General features: G+C 51.9%; 3 pseudogenes; all 3 read right to left on the reverse strand.

Annotated features, from left to right (window-relative positions):
• LOC142905269 (CTP synthase 1-like) overlaps positions 1-18,606 on the reverse strand; it is a 44,136-nt pseudogene extending 25,530 nt beyond the window's left edge.
• A 173-nt stretch (positions 18,607-18,779) lies between these two features.
• On the reverse strand, positions 18,780-19,514 carry LOC142908549 (uncharacterized; annotated as a pseudogene).
• A 1,187-nt stretch (positions 19,515-20,701) lies between these two features.
• Positions 20,702-21,547, reverse strand: LOC142908548 (uncharacterized; annotated as a pseudogene).
• Between the last annotated feature and the right edge of the window lie 2,241 nt (positions 21,548-23,788).

Raw genomic sequence — 23,788 nt, forward strand, 5'->3', positions numbered from 1 at the left:
CCACTCACTCACTCACTCACCACTCACTCAGTCACTCACTCACCACTCACTCACCACTCACTCACCCACTCACTCACCACTCACTCACTCACCCACACAGTGCTGATACTACTACTGATGACGATACTACTACTGATGATGATACTACTATTGATGATGATGCTACTACCAATGATGATACTACTACTGATGAAGATGATGATGATACTACAACTAATGATAATACTACTACTGATGATGATGCTACTACTACTAATGATGATACTACTACTAATGATGATACTACTATTGATGATGATGATACTACTACTACTACTGATGATACTACTATTGATGATGATGATACTACTACTACTAATGATGATACTACTATTCATGATGATGATACTACTACTACTGATGATACTACTGATGATGATGCTACTACTACTAATGATACTACTACTACTACCAATGATGATGATACTACTACCGATGATGATTATACTATTACTGATGATGATACTACTACTAATGATGATACTACTACTGATGATGATACTACAACTAATGATGATACTACTACTGATGATGATGATACTACTAATGATACTACTACTGATGATACTACTAATGATACTACTACTACTATTGATAATGATACTACTACTAATGATGATACTACTACTGATGATGATACTACTACTACCGATGATACTACTGATGATGCTACTACTACTAATGATACTACTAATACTGATGATGATGATGATACTACTACTACTAATGATACTACTACTGATGATGATTCTCACCACTGGATGTTTGGTATCTGGGTCAAACTCCGTGGAATTTGCATCTGAAAAAAGAAAAACATTCACCACCAACATCAGTAGTATCATCATCAGTAGTGTCATCATCAGTAGTATCATCATCATCAGTAGTAGTATCGCCATCATCATCAGTAGTAGTATCATCATCATCAGTAGTAGTAGTATCATCATCAGTAGTAGTATCATCATTAGTATCATCATCAGTATTATCATCATCATCATCATCAGCAGTAGTATTAGTATCATCATCATCATCAGTAGTATCATCATCATCATCATCGGCGTCACCTACAGTGATTAACACAGGGGATGATGGAGGTGATGGTGGTGGTGATGAAGGTGATGGTGGTGATGGTGGTGGTGATGATCATGGTGGTGGTGGAGGTGATGGTGGTTGTGATGGTGGTGGTAATGGTGGTTGTGGTGAGTGATGGTGGTGGTGATGATGATGATGATGGTGGTGGTGATTGTGATGGTGGTGGTGATGATGATGGTGGTGATGATGATGGTGGTTGTGATGGTGATGGTGGTGGTGGTTGTGATGGTGATGATGGTGGTGATGGTGGTGGTGATGGTGGTGGTTGTGATGGTGGTGATGGTGGTGGTGGTTGTGATGGTGGTGGTGATGGTGGTGGTGATGGTGTTGATGATGGTGATGATGGTGGTGGAGGTGATGGTGGTGGTGGTTGTGATGGTGGTGGTGATGGTGGTGGTGGTGATGGTGGTGATGGTGGTGGTGATGATGATGGTGGTGGTGATGGTGGTGATGTGGTGATGATGATGGTGGTGGTGGAGGTGATGGTGGTGATGGTGGTGATGGTGGCGATGGTGGTGATGATGGTGTTGATGATGGTGATGATGGTGGTGGTGGAGGTGGAGGTGATGGTGGAGGTGATGATGGAGGTGATGGTGTTGTTGATGTTGCTGATGGTGGTGATGTTGTTGTGATATTCTGTACCTGTCCATCCCAGCTGATGTCTTGCAAACTCAATCACTGCAAGCTGCATACCCAGACAAACTCCTGGGGACATAAACACCAACAACATCACCAACATCAACCTCATCATCATCAACATCATAATCATCATCAACACCATCATGATCATCACCAACATCATCATAATCATCATCAACATCATCATGAACATCAGCTTTTGTTCGGCCGGATCGAGGGGGCTAAGCGGGAGCGACACGGGGCTAGAGAAGGGATGGAGTGATGTGGTACAGGAGGACGTGGAGCTGAGTGGACTTGCCGATGACCGGTACCAGCGGTGTCAAGATCGGCCTCTGTGGAGGAGGCTCGTGAAGGATGCTACTGGGCAGTTGGAGGCAGTCGCCCTCCAACAACAACGGAGGGCGGAGGAGCGACGCTCACAACAACGAGCGGAGCGCCGGGTGGCTAAAGCACAGCAGGTTGGCACAGTAGGGGGCACAGGTGGTGCATCAGCCAGTCATCTCAGTCAGTCGACCCGTGGCACCTGCTGGGTCTGCCCCGTGACCTCCTGCCAGCGGGCGGTCGACACTTCACGTGGTAGCCTCAGGGTGCACATAGCCTGGCACAAGCGTCGTGGTGACGTCACCGCCACTTAGTGGCGAATGGCGGTTGTTGTTGTGTGTGTGTGTCTGTGTGGGTGTCTCTGTGTGTATGTCACTGTGTGTGTGTGTCACTGTGTGTGTGTCACTGTGTGTGTGTGTGTCACTGTGTGTGTGTGTCACTGTGTGTGTCACTGTGTGTGTGTGTCACTGTGTGTGTGTCACTGTCACTGTGTGTGTGTCACTGTGTGTGTGTGTGTGTCACTGTGTGTGTCTCTGTGTGTGTCACTGTGTGTGTGTGTCACTGTGTGTGTGTGTCACTGTGTGTGTGTCACTGTGTGTGTGTCACTGTGTGTGTGTCACTGTGTGTGTCTCTGAGTGTGTGTCACTGTGTGTGTGTGTCACTGTGTGTGTGTGTGTCACTGTGTGTGTGTGTGTCACTGTGTGTGTGTGTGTCACTGTGTGTGTCACTGTGTGTGTCACTGTGTGTCACTGTGTGTGTCACTGTGTGTGTCACTGTGTGTGTCACTGTGTGTGAGTGTGTGTGTCACTGTGTGTGTGTGTCACTGTGTGTGTCACTGTGTGTGTCACTGTGTGTGTCACTGTGTGTGTGTCACTGTGTGTGTGTCACTGTGTGTGTGTCACTGTGTGTGTGTCACTGTGTGTGTGTGTAACTGTGTGTGTCACTGTGTGTGTGTCTGTGTGTGTGTCTGTCTCTGTGTGTGTGTGTCACTGTGTGTGTGTGTCACTGTGTGTGTGTCACTGTGTGTGTCACTGTGTGTGTCACTGTGTGTGTGTCACTGTGTGTGTGTCACTGTGTGTGTCACTGTGTGTGTGTGTCACTGTGTGTGTGTCACTGTGTGTGTGTCACTGTGTGTGTGTCACTGTGTGTCACTGTGTGTGTGTGTCACTGTGTGTGTCACTGTCACTGTGTGTGTCACTGTGTGTGTGTCACTGTGTGTGTGTCACTGTGTGTCACTGTGTGTGAGTGTCACCTAAAAAGGGTTTGTTGTTTTTCCGTGCCCACGACACAGCTGAGATCTTCCCCTCCGTGCCACGGATCCCAAAGCCACCGGGAACGAGAACCCCGCTGTGACACACACAGTGACACACACAGTGACACACACAGTGACACACACACAGTGACACACACAGTGACACACACAGTGACACACACAGTGACACACACACAGTGACACACACACAGTGACACACACAGTGACACACACACAGTGACACACACAGTGACACACACAGTGACACACACAGTGACACACACAGTGACACACACACAGTGACACACACAGTGACACACACAGTGACACACACACAGTGACACACACACAGTGACACACACAGTGACACACACACAGTGACACACACAGTGACACACACACACAGTGACACACACAGTGACACACACACAGTGACACACACACAGTGACACACACACAGTGACACACACACAGTGACACACACAGTGACACACACACACAGTGATACACACACAGTGACACACACACAGTGACACACACACAGTGACACACACACAGTGACACACACAGTGACACACACAGTGACACACACAGTGACACACACACAGTGACACACACAGTGACACACACACAGTGACACACACACAGTGACACACACACAGTGACACACACAGTGACACACACAGTGACACACACACAGTGACACACACAGTGACACACACACAGTGACACACACAGTGACACACACACAGTGACACACACAGTGACACACACACAGTGACACACACAGTGACACACACACAGTGACACACACAGTGACACACACAGTGACACACACAGTGACACACACAGTGACACACACACAGTGACACACACAGTGACACACACAGTGACACACACAGTGACACACACAGTGACACACACAGTGACACACACACACAGTGACACACACAGTGACACACACAGTGACACACACAGTGACACACACACACAGTGACACACACAGTGACACACACACAGTGACACACACAGTGACACACACAGTGACACACACAGTGACACACACACAGTGACACACACAGTGACACACACACAGTGACACACACAGTGACACACACACAGTGACACACACACAGTGACACACACAGTGACACACACACAGTGACACACACACAGTGACACACACAGTGACACACACACAGTGACACACACACAGTGACACACACAGTGACACACACAGTGACACACACAGTGACACACACAGTGACACACACAGTGACACACACACACAGTGACACACACAGTGACACACACACAGTGACACACACAGTGACACACACAGTGACACACACAGTGACACACACAGTGACACACACACAGTGACACACACAGTGACACACACAGTGACACACACAGTGACACACACAGTGACACACACACAGTGACACACACACAGTGACACACACACAGTGACACACACACAGTGACACACACAGTGACACACACAGTGACACACACACAGTGACACACACAGTGACACACACAGTGACACACACACAGTGACACACACAGTGACACACACAGTGACACACACAGTGACACACACAGTGACACACACACAGTGACACACACAGTGACACACACAGTGACACACACAGTGACACACACACAGTGACACACACAGTGACACACACACAGTGACACACACACAGTGACACACACAGTGACACACACAGTGACACACACAGTGACACACACACAGTGACACACACAGTGACACACACAGTGACACACACACAGTGACACACACAGTGACACACACAGTGACACACACAGTGACACACACAGTGACACACACAGTGACACACACAGTGACACACACACAGTGACACACACAGTGACACACACAGTGACACACACACAGTGACACACACAGTGACACACACAGTGACACACACAGTGACACACACACACAGTGACACACACAGTGACACACACAGTGACACACACAGTGACACACACAGTGACACACACAGTGACACACACAGTGACACACACAGTGACACACACACAGTGACACACACAGTGACACACACACAGTGACACACACAGTGACACACACAGTGACACACACACACAGTGACACACACACAGTGACACACACAGTGACACACACACACAGTGACACACACAGTGACACACACAGTGACACACACAGTGACACACACAGTGACACACACACAGTGACACACACACAGTGACACACACACAGTGACACACACACACAGTGACACACACAGTGACACACACACAGTGACACACACAGTGACACACACAGTGACACACACACAGTGACACACACACAGTGACACACACAGTGACTCACACAGTGACTCACACAGTGACACACACAGTGACTCACACACACACAGTGACACACACACAGTGACACACACAGTGACACACACACAGTGACACACACACAGTGACACACACAGTGACACACACAGTGACACACACAGTGACACACACACAGTGACACACACACAGTGACACACACAGTGACTCACACAGTGACTCACACAGTGACACACACACACAGTGACACACACACAGTGACACACACACAGTGACACACACAGTGACACACACACAGTGACACACACACAGTGACACACACAGTGACACACACAGTGACACACACAGTGACACACACACAGTGACACACACAGTGACTCACACAGTGACTCACACAGTGACACACACAGTGACTCACACACACACAGTGACACACACACAGTGACACACACAGTGACACACACACAGTGACACACACACAGTGACACACACACAGTGACACACACACAGTGACACACACAGTGACACACACACACAGTGACACACACACAGTGACACACACACACAGTGACACACACACACAGTGACACACACACAGTGACACACACACACAGTGACACACACAGTGACACACACAGTGACACACACACAGTGACACACACACACAGTGACACACACACAGTGACACACACACACAGTGACACACACACAGTGACACACACACACAGTGACACACACAGTGACACACAGTGACACACACACAGTGACACACAGTGACACACACACAGTGACACACACACAGTGACACACACAGTGACACACACACAGTGACACACACACAGTGACACACACACAGTGACACACACAGTGACACACACAGTGACACACACAGTGACACACACACAGTGACACACACACAGTGACACACACACAGTGACACACACACAGTGACACACACAGTGACACACACACAGTGACACACACAGTGACACACACACAGTGACACACACAGTGACACACACACACAGTGACACTCACACAGTGACACACACACACAGTGACACACACACAGTGACACACACAGTGACACACACACAGTGACACACACAGTGACACACACACAGTGACACACACAGTGACACACACACAGTGACACACACAGTGACACACACACAGTGACACACACAGTGACACACACACAGTGACACACACAGTGACACACACACAGTGACACTCACACAGTGACACACACACACAGTGACACACACACAGTGACACACACAGTGACACACACAGTGACACACACACAGTGACACACACACAGTGACACACACACACACAGTGACACACACACAGTGACACACACACAGTGACACACACAGTGACACACACAGTGACACACACACACACAGTGACACACACAGTGACACACAGTGACACACACACACACAGTGACACACACACAGTGACACACACACACAGTGACACACACACAGTGACACACACACAGTGACACACACACAGTGACACACACACAGTGACACACACACAGTGACACACACACACAGTGACAAACACAGTGATACACACACACACAGTGACACACACACAGTGACACACACAGTGACACACACAGTGACACACACAGTGACACACACACACAGTGACACACACACAGTGACACACACAGTGACACACACACAGTGACACACACACACAGTGACACACACACAGTGACACACACACAGTGACACACACAGTGACACACACACAGTGACACACACACAGTGACACACACAGTGACACATACACACAGTGACACACACAGTGACACACACACAGTGACACACACAGTGACACACACAGTGACACACACACAGTGACACACACACAGTGACACACACAGTGACACACACACAGTGACACACAGTGACACACACACAGTGACACACACACAGTGACACACACACAGTGACACACACAGTGACACACACAGTGACACACACACAGTGACACACAGTGACACACACACAGTGACACACACACAGTGACACACACACAGTGACACACACAGTGACACACACAGTGACACACACAGTGACACACACAGTGACACACACACAGTGACACACACAGTGACACACACACAGTGACACACACAGTGACACACAGTGACACACACAGTGACACACACACAGTGACACACACACAGTGACACACACAGTGACACACACACAGTGACACACACAGTGACACATACACACAGTGACACACACAGTGACACATACACACAGTGACACACACACAGTGACACACACAGTGACACACACACAGTGACACACACAGTGACACACACACAGTGACACACACACAGTGACACACACAGTGACACACACACAGTGACACACACACAGTGACACACACACAGTGACACACACAGTGACACACACAGTGACACACACACAGTGTGTCACACACAGTGACACACACACAGTGACACACACACAGTGACACAGTGACACACACAGTGACACACACAGTGACACACACACAGTGACACACAGTGACACACACAGTGACACACACAGTGACACACACACACACAGCGACACACAGTGACACACACAGTGACACACACAGTGACACACACACAGTGACACACACACACAGTGACACACACAGTGACACACACACAGTGACACACACAGTGACACACACAGTGACACACACACAGTGACACACAGTGACACACACAGTGACACACACAGTGACACACACACACACAGTGACACACAGTGACACACACAGTGACACACACAGTGACACACACACAGTGACACACACACACAGTGACACACACAGTGACACACACAGTGACACACACACAGTGACACACACACAGTGACACACACACAGTGACACACACACACAGTGACACACACAGTGACACACACACACACAGTGACACACACACACACAGTGACACACACACACACAGTGACACACACAGTGACACACACACACAGTGACACACACACACAGTGACACACACACAGTGACACACACACAGTGACACACACACAGTGACACACACACACACAGTGACACACACAGTGACACACACACAGTGACACACACAGTGACACACACACAGTGACACACACACACAGTGACACACACAGTGACACACACACAGTGACACACACACAGTGACACACACAGTGACACACACAGTGACACACACACAGTGACACACACAGTGACACACACACACAGTGACACACACAGTGACACACACAGTGACACACACAGTGACACACACAGTGACACACACAGTGACACACACACACAGTAACACACACAGTGACACACAGTGACACACACACACAGTGACACACACACACAGTGACACACACAGTGACACACACAGTGACACACACACAGTGACACACACAGTGACACACAGTGACACACACACAGTGACACACACAGTGACACACACACAGTGACACACACAGTGACACACACACAGTGACACACACAGTGACACACACACACAGTGACACACACACAGTGACACACACACAGTGACACACACACAGTGACACACACACACAGTGACACACACAGTGACACACACAGTGACACACACACAGTGACACACACACAGTGACACACACAGTGACACACACAGTGACACACACACAGTGACACACACACAGTGACACACACAGTGACACACACAGTGACACACACACAGTGACACACACACAGTGACACACACAGTGACACACACACAGTGACACACACACAGAGTGACACACACACAGAGTGACACACACACACAGTGACACACACACACAGTGACACACACAGTGACACACACAGTGACACACACAGTGACACACACACAGTGACACACACACAGTGACACACACACACACAGTGACACACACAGTGACACACACACAGTGACACACACAGTGACACACACAGTGACACACACACAGTGACACACACACAGTGACACACACAGTGACACACACAGTGACACACACAGTGACACACACACAGTGACACACACACAGTGACACACACAGTGACACACACAGTGACACACACAGTGACACACACAGTGACACACACAGTGACACACACAGTGACACACACAGTGACACACACAGTGACACACACAGTGACACACACAGTGACACACACAGTGACACACACACACACAGTGACACACAGTGACACACACACACAGTGACACACACACAGTGACACACACACACAGTGACACACACACACAGTGACACACACAGTGACACACACACAGTGACACACACACAGTGACACACACACAGTGACACACACAGTGACACACACACAGTGACACACACACAGTGACACACACAGTGACACACACACAGTGACACACACACAGTGACACACACAGTGACACACACACACAGTGACACACACAGTGACACACACACAGTGACACACACAGTGACACACACAGTGACACACACAGTGACACACACAGTGACACACACAGTGACACACACACACACAGTGACACACACACAGTGACACACACACAGTGACACACACAGTGACACACACACACACAGTGACACACACAGTGACACACACACACAGTGACACACACAGTGACACACACACACACAGTGACACACACACAGTGACACACACACAGTGACACACACAGTGACACACACAGTGACACACACACACAGTGACACACACAGTGACACACAGTGACACACACACACACAGTGACACACACACAGTGACACACACACAGTGACACACACAGTGACACACACACAGTGACACACACACAGTGACACACACAGTGACACACACAGTGACACACACACAGTGACACACACACAGTGACACACACACAGTGACACACACACAGTGACACACACAGTGACACACACACAGTGACACACACAGTGACACACACACAGTGACACACACAGTGACACACACACAGTGACACACACACAGTGACACACACACAGTGACACACACAGTGACACACACAGTGACACACACACAGTGACACACACACAGTGACACACACAGTGACACACACACAGTGACACACACACACAGTGACACACACAGTGACACACACAGTGACACACACACAGTGACACACACACAGTGACACACACAGTGACACACACAGTGACACACAGTGACACACAGTGACACACACACAGTGACACACACACACACAGTGACACACACACAGTGACACACACAGTGACACACACACACACACAGTGACACACACACAGTGACACACACAGTGACACACACACAGTGACACACACAGTGACACACACACAGTGACACACACACAGTGACACACACAGTGACACACACAGTGACACACACACACAGTGACACACACAGTGACACACACACAGTGACACACACACACACAGTGACACACACAGTGACACACAGTGACACACACACACAGTGACACACACAGTGACACACACAGTGACACACACACACAGTGACACACACACAGTGACACACACACAGTGACACACACACAGTGACACACACAGTGACACACACAGTGACACACACAGTGACACACACACAGTGACACACACAGTGACACACACAGTGACACACACACAGTGACACACACAGTGACACACACAGTGACACACACACAGTGACACACACAGTGACACACACACAGTGACACACACAGTGACACACACAGTGACACACACAGTGACACACACACACAGTGACACACACACACAGTGACACACACACAGTGACACACACACTCACACACACAGTGACACAAACAGTGACACACACAGTGACACACACACAGTGACACACACACAGTGACACACACAGTGACACACACAGTGACACACACAGTGACACATACAGTGACACACACAGTGACACACACACAGTGACACAGTGACACACACAGTGACACACACAGTGACACACACACACAGTGACACACACACAGTGACACACACAGTGACACACACACAGTGACACACACACACAGTGACACACACACAGTGACACACACACAGTGACACACACAGTGACACACACACAGTGACACACACAGTGACACACACACAGTGACACACACAGTGACACACACACAGTGACACACACACACAGTGACACAGTGACACACACACACAGTGACACACACAGTGACACACACAGACACACACACAGACACACACACAGTGACACACACAGTGACACATACACACAAACAGTGACACACACACAGATAGACACACAGATAGATAGACACACAGATAGATAGACACACACGCAGATAGACACACACGCAGATAGACACACACACACAGTGACACACATACACACACAGTGACACACATACACACACAGTGACACACACAGTGTACACACACACACAGTGACACACACAGTGTACACACACACACAGTGACACACACACAGTGACACACAGTGACACACACACACAGTGACACACACAGTGACACACACACACAGTGACACACACACAGTGACACGCACACAGTGACACACAGATAGACACACACACAGTGACACACACACACACAGTGACACACACACAGTGACACACACACAGTGACACACACACAGTGACACACACACAGTGACACACACAGTGACACACACACAGTGATACACACAGTGACACACACAGTGACACACACACAGTGACAACAACAACAACAACAACCGCCATTCGCCACTAAGTGGCGGTGACGTCACCACGACGCTTGTGCCAGGCTATGTGCACCCTGAGGCCACGTGAAGTGTCGAACGCCCGCTGGCAGGAGGTCACGGGGCAGACCCAGGTGCCACGGGTCGACTGACTGAGATGACTGGCTGATGCACCACCTGTGCCCCCTACTGTGCCAACCTGCTGTGCTTTAGCCACCCGGCGCTCCGCTCGCTGTTGTGAGCGTCGCTCCTCCGCCCTCCGTTGTTGTTGGAGGGCGACTGCCTCCAACTGCCCAGTAGCATCCTTCACGAGCCTCCTCCACAGAGGCCGATCTTGACACCGCTGGTACCAGTCATCGGCAAGTCCACTCAGCTCCACGTCCTCCTGTACCACATCACTCCATCTCTTCTCTAGCCCGTGCCGCGCCCGCTTAGCCCCCTCAATCCGGCCAAACAAAAGCTGTTTCGGCATGCGGTGGCTGGGCATGCGGGCTACATGACCCAGCCATCGCAGCCTTGCCTGCCGGAGGAGCTCACCGATGGGACCCTGCCCAGATCTTTCAAGGATTTGTGAGCTCCTCACACAATCCAGTCTGGTTAAACCCAGGATGGATCGTAGGCAGGTCAGCCTAAATGTTTCTAACCGGCGAAGATGTTCCATTAGGGGGGTCCACGTTTCGCAAGCGTAGAGAAGGGAGGGAATGACCGTGGCCGAGAAGACCTGAAGCTTAGTGCGGAGCGACAGACCAGGTAGCTTCCACACAGCGTTACGCAACCGATGAAAAGATATTGCCGCTCGACTGATTCGGAGTGAGACCTCTGCTGTTAAACTGGAGCCAGTCATAAGCACACTGCCCAGGTATGGGAAACTCTCCACTCTCTCCACAACTGCCCCATCACCGATTGGGAGTTGTGGGGGTGGAGTGTCCGATGGTACAAAATACCCAGGCAGGTGCTTAGTTTTGGTGGGGCTGATGGTAAGGCCCCACCTCTTAGTGGCACGCTCCAGTCTCAGCAGCAGCGTCTCCAACTCCTCCTCTGACTGAGCAGCTATTACCAAGTCATCAGCATACATAACGTGGTTGAGCAATAGGGAGCCATCCCTTGACCGCACCCGGGCATCGATTAGCCTCCCATTATATCTGTACCATATGGAGATTCCCCCGGTACAGCTATTGAAGGCTTCACGAACTACGTGGTCAAAATAGATGTTAAATAATGTGGGAGCCAGAGGACATCCCTGTCGCACCCCAAGGTGTACAGGGAATGGCTCTGACTCCCGGCCACGTAGTTTTACCCGGGCCCGCTCACCATCATGAAGGTCCTTAATGATCGTGAGCAGAGGGTCAGGTACTCCAAAAGCACGAAGAACGACCCAGAGCCCAGGCCTACTGATGGTATCATAGGCCTTGACCAGGTCAATAAAGCAGAGATGTAGGTCTTGTTGGAATTCCCTACACCTCTGCTGTAGCAGACGGACAGAAAATATGGCATCCGTGCAGGACCGCCCTTTCCTGAAACCGCATTGGGGCTCCGCAAGCCTCTCCTCAGCGTGCCTGGCAAGGCGATGCTGAATAATCCTTGCCAGGACCTTTCCCGGCACACTGAGGAGTGAGATGCCCCTGTAGTTGTTACAGTCTGTGCGGTCCCCCTTCTTAAAAAGGGGGACCACCAGGGCATCCTTCCAATCCTGCGGAACCCGTCCAGTGGTCCAGACTGTTGTTATGATGTCATATAGGGCAGTCTGTGCACAAACGCCACCCTCCCTCAGCATTTCGCTTGGGAGATCATCTCTGCCCGCTGCCTTTCCTGGTCTCAGACTCCGTATCGCCTTCAATACTTCCTCAGCAGATGGCACCTCAGCCAGCCACTCACAGGGGGTGACTTCATCCAATATTTGAGGCACCGCAGCCTCAGCAGGGTCATCCTCACTTTGTGCCACGATGTTTTCCTGGCTGTGGGATTTTCCCTCCCCCAGGACCTCACAGAAATGCTCAGCAAATCTGCGAACCTGTTCCTGGGGGTCGGAAATTGGATCACCGTTTTTTCCCCTAATGATGGTAATAGGTGTGGCGCTGCAGGTTACTTTTTTGATGGAGTTAAATAGCGATTTGTGATCACGGGCCACTGAGGCAGACTCCATCTCCTCAGCAACCCGCGACCACCACCCATCCTTGCAGCGCCTCACGGCTCTCCGAACCTCCGAGCGAAGGCTGCGGTAAGCCTCCTCATTCTCTGACGTGGGATTCTGTAGCCGATGACAGTGGGCCTGTCGCTTTTTCTCAACCATCCTGAACAACTCCTCTGTCATCCAGGGTGTCTGGGGAGGTCTGGACCGCGTACCCAAAGCAGCCATTGCAGCTGCATGAGTCACAGTCCTAAACCTCGCCCATTTACCCTCGACATCAGGAGGAGTCGGGGACGATGCCAATCCCAGCTGCAAGCGATGATGAAATTCTCGCTTGCAACTTTCATCAGATAACTGAGACCAGGCCACTTTAGGTTGGAATGGGGTCCTGGGTGTACACCCACCACCGGAGTGGAAGAATGGCAGGCGCATCTTACAGATGACTAGTCGATGGTCAGAGGGCAGATCAGCTCCACGGTAGGTCCTGGTGTCAAGGACATGGGCTCGCATTCGCTGGTCCGTCACTATGTAGTCCAGCAGATGTTCTTGCTTGGACCCGGCATGCATCCATGATGTTGTGTGGATGCACCGATGCCGGAACAGCGTGTTGGTAATTACAAGCCCATGGGCTGCACAAAAATCTAGCAGCCTCCTACCGTTGTTATTGAGCTGATCTGGCCCATGCCCTCCAATCACTCCAGACCAGGTGCCAGTATCATGACCAACTCGGGCATTGAAGTCACCCAACATGATGACTCTATCCCGAGGGGCCACTTTAGCCAGCACCTGTGAAAGGAGGTCATAGAAGGCATCTGACTCATCGGCTTTGCCTGCATCCCTCCACGGATGTTCATCTTCGGTGGGGGCATAAGTAACCACGACCACCATTCCTCGCCTCCGGTTGATGGGAAGGCGAGCCCAAAGTAGCCTGGGGCTTACAGCTTCCCACACCTCACCGCCACGCTCCCACGCCCCCTTCATTCTTTTGTTCAAAAGAAGACCCACACCCTGTTGTTTGGCAGTCTGCTGCCCCGAGTAGAGGACTGTCCACCCCTCATGGTGGCAGGAGCCAGAGCCGGTCCACCGGACCTCCTGAATGCCGCATAGATCCAGGCGGTACCGGTCCAGCTCCCGACAGAGGAGTGGCAGCCTCTCCTCTGCAGTGAGCGTTCGAACATTCCACGTGGCCACCCGTAGTGGCTTTTCGTTGTTTCTGGAGTAGCCCCGAGGGTAGGTATTCAATCTCCTGGCTCCGCCAATTGGGGTTTGGCCAGGAGACGTCATAGACGCCTGGCCCCCCGGGGCCTCCGGCACAAGCTTAGTTGTTACATATTTCACTTTAATTCGTGGTTTTGTGGTAATTAATTGAAGGTGGAGGGGTTACCAGCCCCTCGCACCCGTCCAGAGCCCCCGTTTAGCCCCTGTGGTGGACACATATGCCATGAGGGGAGGAGCCAATCAAAATTGGAACTCCCCCCACAGCACTGTCCACGACAGAGTTGCCCGTCCGGCACCGCGAGGAGGTAGGGGGTTGTTTTGCCGGACACACAGTGACACACACACAGTGACACACAGTGACACACACAGTGACACACACAGTGACACACACAGTGACACACACACAGTGACACACACACAGTGACACACACACAGTGACACACACAGTGGCACACACAGTGACACACACACAGTGATACACACACACAGTGACACACACAGTGATACACACACACAGTGACACACACACAGTGACACACACAGTGACACACACAGTGACACACACTGTGTGTGTGTGTCACAGTGTGTGTGTCTATCTGTGTGTGTCTATCTGTGTGTCTATCTGTCTGTCTGTCTATCTGTGTGTGTGTCTATCTGTGTGTGTGTCTGTGTGTGTCTATCTGTGTGTGTGTGTCTATCTGTGTGTGTGTGTCTATCTGTGTGTCTGTGTGTGTGTCTATCTGTGTCTGTGTGTGTCTATCTGTGTGTCTATCTGTGTGTGTGTCTATCTGTGCGTCTGTGTGTGTCTATCTGTGTGTGTCTATCTGTGTGTGTGTATCTGTGTGTGTGTGTCTGTGTGTGTGTGTATCTGTGTGTGTGTATCTGTGTGTGTGTCTATCTGTGTGTGTGTCTATCTGTGTGTCTCTGTGTGTGTGTATATCTGTGTGTGTGTATCTGTGTGTGTCTGTGTGTATGTGTGTCTATCTGTTTGTGTCTATCTGTGTGTGTGTGTGTGTCTGTGTGTGTGTCTGTGTCTATCTGTGTGTGTATCTGTGTGTGTCTATCTGTGTCTGTGTGTGTCTATCTGTGTGTCTGTATCTGTGTGTGTGTCTGTCTGTGTGTGTGTATCTGTGTCTGTGTATGTCTATCTGTGTGTCTATCTGTGTGTGTGTCTATCTGTGTTTGTCTGTGTGTGTCTATCTGTGTGTGTGTGTCTATCTGTGTGTCTATCTGTGTGTGTGTCTATCTGTGTGTCTATCTGTGTGTGTGTCTATCCGTGTGTGTGTATCTGTGTCTGTGTGTGTCTATCTGTGTGTCTATCTGTGTGTGTGTCTATCTGTGTGTGTGTCTATCTGTGTGTGTGTCTATCTGTGTGTGTCTATCTGTGTGTGTGTCTATCTGTGTGTGTGTCTATCTGTGTGTCTATCTGTGTGTGTGTCTGTGTCTATCTGTGTCTATCTGTGTGTGTGTCTGTGTCTATCTGTGTCTATCTGTGTGTCTGTGTGTGTCTATCTGTGTGTGTCTATCTGTGTGTCTATCTGTGTGTGTATGTGTCTGTGTGTGTGTGTCTATCTGTGTGTGTCTATATGTGTGTCTATCTGTGTGTGTCTATCTGTGTGTCTATCTGTGTGTGTGTCTATCTGTGTGTCTGTGTGTGTGTATCTGTGTCTGTGTGTGTGTCTATCTGTGTCTGTGTGTGTCTATCTGTGTCTGTGTGTGTGTCTATCTGTGTGTGTCTATCTGTGTGTGTCTATCTGTGTGTGTGTCTGTGTGTCTATCTGTGTGTCTGTATCTGTGTGTGTGTATCTGTGTGTGTGTATATCTGTGTGTGTGTCTATCTGTGTGTGTGTCTATCTGTGTGTGTCTATCTGTGTGTCTATCTGTGTGTCTATCTGTGTGTCTCTGTGTCTCTGTGTGTGTCTATCTGTGTGTGTCTATCTGTGTGTGTCTATCTGTGTGTATCTATCTGTGTGTGTCTATCTGTGTGTGTCTATCTGTGTGTGTCTATCTGTGTGTGTCTATCTGTGTGTCTGTGTGTGTCTATCTGTGTCTGTGTGTGTGTCTATCTGTGTCTGTGTCTATCTGTGTCTGTGTGTGTGTCTATCTGTGTGTGTCTATCTGTGTGTCTATCTGTGTGTGTGTCTGTGTGTGTGTCTGTGTGTGTGTCTGTGTGTGTCTGTGTGTCTATCTGTGTGTCTATCTGTGTGTCTGTGTGTGTATCTGTGTGTGTGTGTATCTGTGTGTGTCTATCTGTGTGTGTCTATCTGTGTGTCTATCTGTGTGTCTATCTGTGTGTCTATCTGTGTGTGTGTCTGTCTGTGTGTGTATCTGTGTCTATCTGTGTGTGTGTCTGTGTGTGTGTCTATCTGTGTGTGTGTCTATCTGTGTGTCTATCTGTGTGTCTATCTGTGTGTGTGTCTATCTGTGTGTCTATCTGTGTGTCTATCTGTGTGTGTCTATCTGTGTGTGTCTATCTGTGTGTCTATCTGTGTGTCTATCTGTGTGTGTCTATCTGTGTGTCTGTGTGTCTATCTGTGTGTGTCTATCTGTGTGAGTCTGTGTGTGTCTATCTGTGTGTGTGTCTATCTGTGTGTGTGTCTGTCTGTGTGTGTGTCTATCTGTGTGTCTATCTGTGTGTCTATCTGTGTGTCTATCTGTGTGTGTCTCACTCTGCACTGCAGAGCTTCTGCCAGGCTTCGTGATACTTGACTGGATCCGTTGACTGGACTCCAGCCTCCAGATCAGCCGAGTCAACGTACTGGGGAGAAGACCAACACAGTGAGTGGGTGGGTTAGTGGGTGGGTTAGTGGGTGGGTTAGTGGGTGGGTTAGTGGGTGGGTTAGTGGGTGGGTTAGTGGGTGGGTTAGTGGGTGGGTGAGTGGGTGGGTGGGTGAGTGAGTGAGTGGGTGAGTGGGTGAGTGAGTGGGTGAGTGAGTGAGTGGGTGGGTGAGTGGGTGGGTTAGTGAGTGGGTGGGTTAGTGAGTGGGTGGGTGAGTGAGTGAGTGGGTGAGTGAGTGGGTGGGTTAGTGGGTGGGTGAGTGAGTGAGTGGGTGAGTGGGTTAGTGGGTGGGTGGGTGAGTGAGTGGGTGGGTGAGTGGGTGAGTTAATGGGTGGGTGAGTGAGTGGGTGAGTGGGTTAGTGGGTGAGTGGGTGAGTGAGTGGGTGGGTGAGTGGGTGAGTGAGTAAGTGAGTGGGTGAGTGAGTGGGTGGGTGAGTGGGTGGGTGAGTGAGTGGGTGAGTGGGTGAGTGAGTGAGTGGGTGGGTGAGTGAGTGGGTGAGTGGGTGGGTGAGTGAGTGGGTGAGTGAGTGAGTGGGTGAGTGGGTGGTGGGTGAGTGAGTGAGTGGGTGAGTGGGTGGGTGAGTGAGTGGGTGAGTGGGTGGGTGGGTTAGTGGGTGGGTTAGTGGGTGGGTGAGTTAGTGGGTGGGTTAGTGGGTGGGTGGGTGAGTGGGTGGGTTAGTGGGTGGGTGGGTTAGTGGGTGAGTGAGTGGGTGAGTGGGTGGGTGAGTGGGTGAGTGAGAGAGTGGGTGGGTGGGTGGGTGAGTGGGTGGGTGAGTGAGTGGGTGGGTGAGTGAGTGGGTGAGTGGGTGGTGGGTGAGTGAGTGAGTGGGTGAGTGGGTGGGTGAGTGAGTGGGTGAGTGGGTGAGTGAGTGAGTGGGTGAGTGGGTGGGTGAGTTAGTGGGTGAGTGGGTGGGTGAGTGAGTGGATGGGTGAGTGAGTGGGTGGGTGAGTGAGTGGGTGGGTGGGTGAGTGAGTGGGTGGGTGGGTGAGTGAGTGGGTGGGTGGGTGGGTGAGTGGGTGAGTGAGTGGGTGGGTGGGTGAGTGAGTGAGTGGGTGAGTGAGTGGGTGAGTAAGTGGTGAGTGAGTGGTGGGTGAGTGAGTGGGTGAGTGAGTGAGTGGGTGGGTGAGTGGGTGGGTGAGTGAGTGGGTGGGTGAGTGGGTGGGTGAGTGAGTGGGTGGGTGGGTGGGTGAGTGTGTGAGTGAGTGGGTGGGTGGGTGAGTGAGTGGGTGGGTGTGTGGGTGAGTGAGTGGGTGAGTGAGTGGGTGAGTGAGTGAGTGGGTGAGTGGGTGGGTGAGTGAGTGAGTGGGTGAGTGAGTGGGTGGGTGGGTGAGTGAGTGAGTGGGTGAGTGAGTGGGTGAGTGAGTGGGTGAGTGAGTGAGTGAGTGGGTGAGTGGGTGGGTGAAAATGAGTGAGTGGGTGAGTGAGTGGGTGGGTGGGTGAGTGAGTGGGTGGGTGGGTGAGTGGGGTGGGTGAGTGGGTGGGTGAGTGGGTGGGTGAGTGTGGGTGGGTGGGTGGGTGAGTGGGTGGGTGGGTGAGTGAGTGGGTGGGTGGGTGAGTGAGTGAGTGGGTGAGTGAGTGAGTGGGTGAGTGAGTGGGTGAGTGAGTGGGTGGGTGGGTGGGTGAGTGAGTGGGTGAGTGAGTGGGTGAGTGGGTGAGTGGGTGGCGAGTGAGTGGGTGAGTGAGTGGGTGGGTGAGTGGGTGAGTGAGTGGGTGAGTGAGTGGTGGGTGGGTGAGTGAGTGAGTGGGTGAGTGAGTGAGTGAGTGGGTGGGTGAGTGGGTGAGTGAGTGGTGGTGGGGTGGGTGGGTGGGTGAGTGAGTGAGTGGGTGGGTGAGTGAGTGGGTGAGTGAGTGAGTGGGTGAGTGGGTGGGTGAGTGAGTGGGTGAGTGGGTGAGTGGGTGGGTGAGTTAGTGGGTGAGTGGGTGGGTGAGTGAGTGGGTGGGTGAGTGAGTGGGTGGGTGAGTGAGTGGTGGGTGAGTGAGTGGGTGGGTGGGTGAGTGAGTGGGTGGGTGGGTGGGTGAGTGGGTTAGTGGGTGGGTGAGTGGGTGGGTTAGTGGGTGGGTTAGTGGGTGGGTGAGTGGGTGGGTGGGTGAGTGAGTGGTGAGTGAGTGGGTGGGTGAGTGGGTGAGTGAGTGGGTGGGTGAGTGGGTGGGTGAGTGAGTGGGTGGGTGGGTGGGTGAGTGGGTGAGTGAGTGAGTGGGTGGGTGGGTGAGTGAGTGGGTGGGTGTGTGGGTGAGTGAGTGGGTGAGTGAGTGGGTGAGTGAGTGAGTGGGTGAGTGGGTGGGTGAGTGAGTGAGTGGGTGAGTGAGTGGGTGGGTGGGTGAGTGAGTGAGTGGGTGAGTGAGTGGTGGGTGAGTGAGTGGGTGAGTGAGTGAGTGAGTGGGTGAGTGGGTGGTGTGAATGAGTGAGTGGGTGAGTGAGTGAGTGGGTGGGTGAGTGAGTGGGTGGGTGGGTGAGTGAGTGGGTGGGTGAGTGGGTGGGTGAGTGGGTGGGTGAGTGGGTGGGTGAGTGGGTGGGTGGGTGAGTGGGTGAGTGGGTGGGTGAGTGAGTGGGTGGGTGAGTGAGTGAGTGGGTGAGTGAGTGAGTGGGTGAGTGGGTGGGTGAGTGAGTGGGTGGGTGGGTGGGTGAGTGAGTGGGTGAGTGAGTGGGTGAGTGGGTGAGTGGGTGGCGAGTGAGATGGGTGAGTGAGTGGGTGGGTGAGTGAGTGGGTGAGTGAGTGGTGGGTGGGTGGGTGAGTGAGTGAGTGGGTGAGTGAGTGAGTGAGTGGGTGGGTGAGTGGGTGAGTGAGTGGGTGGGTGGGTGGGTGAGTGAGTGGGTGGGTGAGTGAGTGGGTGAGTGAGTGGGTGAGTGAGTGGGTGGGTGAGTGGGTGAGTGGGTGGGTGAGTTAGTGGGTGAGTGGGTGGGTGAGTGAGTGGGTGGGTGAGTGAGTGGGTGGGTGAGTGAGTGGGTGGGTGAGTGAGTGGGTGGGTGGTGAGTGAGTGAGTGGGTGGGTGGGTGGGTGAGTGGGTGAGTGAGTGGGTGGGTGGGTGAGTGAGTGAGTGAGTGGGTGAGTAAGTGAGTGGGTGGGTGAGTGAGTGGTGAGTGAGTGGGTGGGTGAGTGAGTGGGTGGGTGAGTGGGTGGGTGAGTGAGTGGGTGGGTGGGTGGGTGAGTGGGTGAGTGAGTGAGTGGGTGGGTGGGTGAGTGAGTGGGTGGGTGTGTGGGTGGTGAGTGAGTGAGTGAGTGAGTGGGTGAGTGAGTGAGTGGGTGAGTGGGTGGGTGAGTGAGTGAGTGGTGAGTGAGTGGGTGGGTGGGTGAGTGAGTGAGTGGGTGAGTGAGTGGGTGAGTGAGTGGGTGAGTGAGTGAGTGAGTGGGTGAATGAGTGAGTGGGTGAGTGAGTGAGTGGGTGGGTGGGTGAGTGAGTGGGTCGGTGGGTGAGTGGGTGGGTGAGTGGGTGGGTGAGTGGGTGGGTGAGTGGTGGGTGGGTGAGTGGGTGGGTGGGAGTGGAGTGGGTGGGTGGGTGAGTGGGTGGGTGAGTGAGTGGGTGGGTGAGTGAGTGAGTGGGTGAGTGAGTGAGTGGGTGAGTGAGTGGGTGAGTGAGTGGGTGGGTGGGTGGGTGAGTGAGTGGGTGAGTGAGTGGGTGAGTGGGTGAGTGGGTGGCGAGTGAGTGGGTGAGTGAGTGGGTGGGTGAGTGGGTGAGTGAGTGGGTGAGTGAGTGGTGGGTGGGTGAGTGAGTGAGTGAGTGGGTGAGTGAGTGAGTGAGTGGGTGGGTGAGTGGGTGAGTGAGTGGGTGGGTGGGTGGGTGAGTGAGTGGGTGGGTGGGTGAGTGGGTGGGTGTGTGAGTGGGTGGGTGGGTGGGTGTGAGTAAGTGAGTGGGTGGGTGAGTGAGTGGGTGAGTGAGTGAGTGGGTGGGTGGATGAGTGAGTGAGTGGGTGTGAGTGAGTGGGTGGGTGAGTGAGTGGTGGGTGGGTGGGTGAGTGGGTGAGTGAGTGAGTGGGTGGGTGGGTGAGTGAGTGGGTGGGTGTGTGGGTGAGTGAGTGGGTGAGTGAGTGGGTGAGTGAGTGAGTGGGTGAGTGGGTGGTGAGTGAGTGAGTGAGTGGGTGAGTGAGTGGGTGGGTGGGTGAGTGAGTGAGTGAGTGGGTGAGTGAGTGGGTGAGTGAGTGGTGAGTGAGTGTGAGTGAGTGGGTGAGTGGGTGGGTGAATGAGTGAGTGGGTGAGTGAGTGAGTGGGTGGGTGGGTGAGTGAGTGGGTCGGTGGGGTGAGTGGGTGGGTGAGTTAGTGGGTGAGTGGGTGGGTGAGTGAGTGGGTGGGTGAGTGAGTGGGTGGGGTGAGTGAGTGGGTGGGTGAGTGAGTGGGTGGGTGGGTGAGTGAGTGGGTGGGTGGGTGGGTGAGTGGGTTAGTGGGTGGGTGAGTGGGTGGGTTAGTGGGTGGGTTAGTGGGTGGGTGAGTGGTGGGTGGGTGAGTGAGTGAGTGATGTGAGTGAGTGATGGTGGGGTGGGTGGTGGGGTGAGTGAGTGGGTGGGTGAGTGGGTGGGTGAGTGAGTGGGTGGGTGGGTGGGTGAGTGGGTGAGTGAGTGAGTGGGTGGGTGGGTGAGTGAGTGGGTGGGTGTGTGGGTGAGTGAGTGGGTGAGTGAGTGGGTGAGTGAGTGAGTGGGTGAGTGGGTGGGTGAGTGAGTGAGTGGGTGAGTGAGTGGGTGGGTGGGTGAGTGAGTGAGTGGGTGAGTGAGTGGGTGAGTGAGTGGGTGAGTGAGTGAGTGAGTGGGTGAGTGGGTGGGTGGGTGAGTGAGTGAGTGGGTGAGTGAGTGAGTGGGTGGGTGGGTGAGTGAGTGGGTGGGTGGGTGAGTGGGTGGGTGAGTGGGTGGGTGAGTGGGTGGGTGAGTGGGTGGGGGTGAGTGGGTGGGTGATGGGTGAGTGAGTGGGTGAGTGGGTGAGTGGGTGGCGAGTGAGTGGGTGAGTGAGTGGGTGGGTGGTGAGTGGGTTTAGATAGATAAATAGATAGATAAATAGATAAGATAATAATAGATAGATAAATAGATAGATATAGATAGATAATAGATAGATAAATAGATAGATAAATAGATAGATAAATAGATAGATAAATATATAAAAATAGATAGATAAATAAATAAAATAGAGATAGATAACTATAATCAATAGATCGATAAATAAATAGATAAGATAGATAATAATAAGATAGAATAAATATAAT

Source organism: Petromyzon marinus, assembly GCF_048934315.1.
Source record: "Petromyzon marinus isolate PM22_M1 ecotype Great Lakes invasive population chromosome 85 unlocalized genomic scaffold, UKy_Petmar_22M1.pri1.0 chr85_unloc.4, whole genome shotgun sequence".
NCBI lineage: Eukaryota > Metazoa > Chordata > Hyperoartia > Petromyzontiformes > Petromyzontidae > Petromyzon > Petromyzon marinus.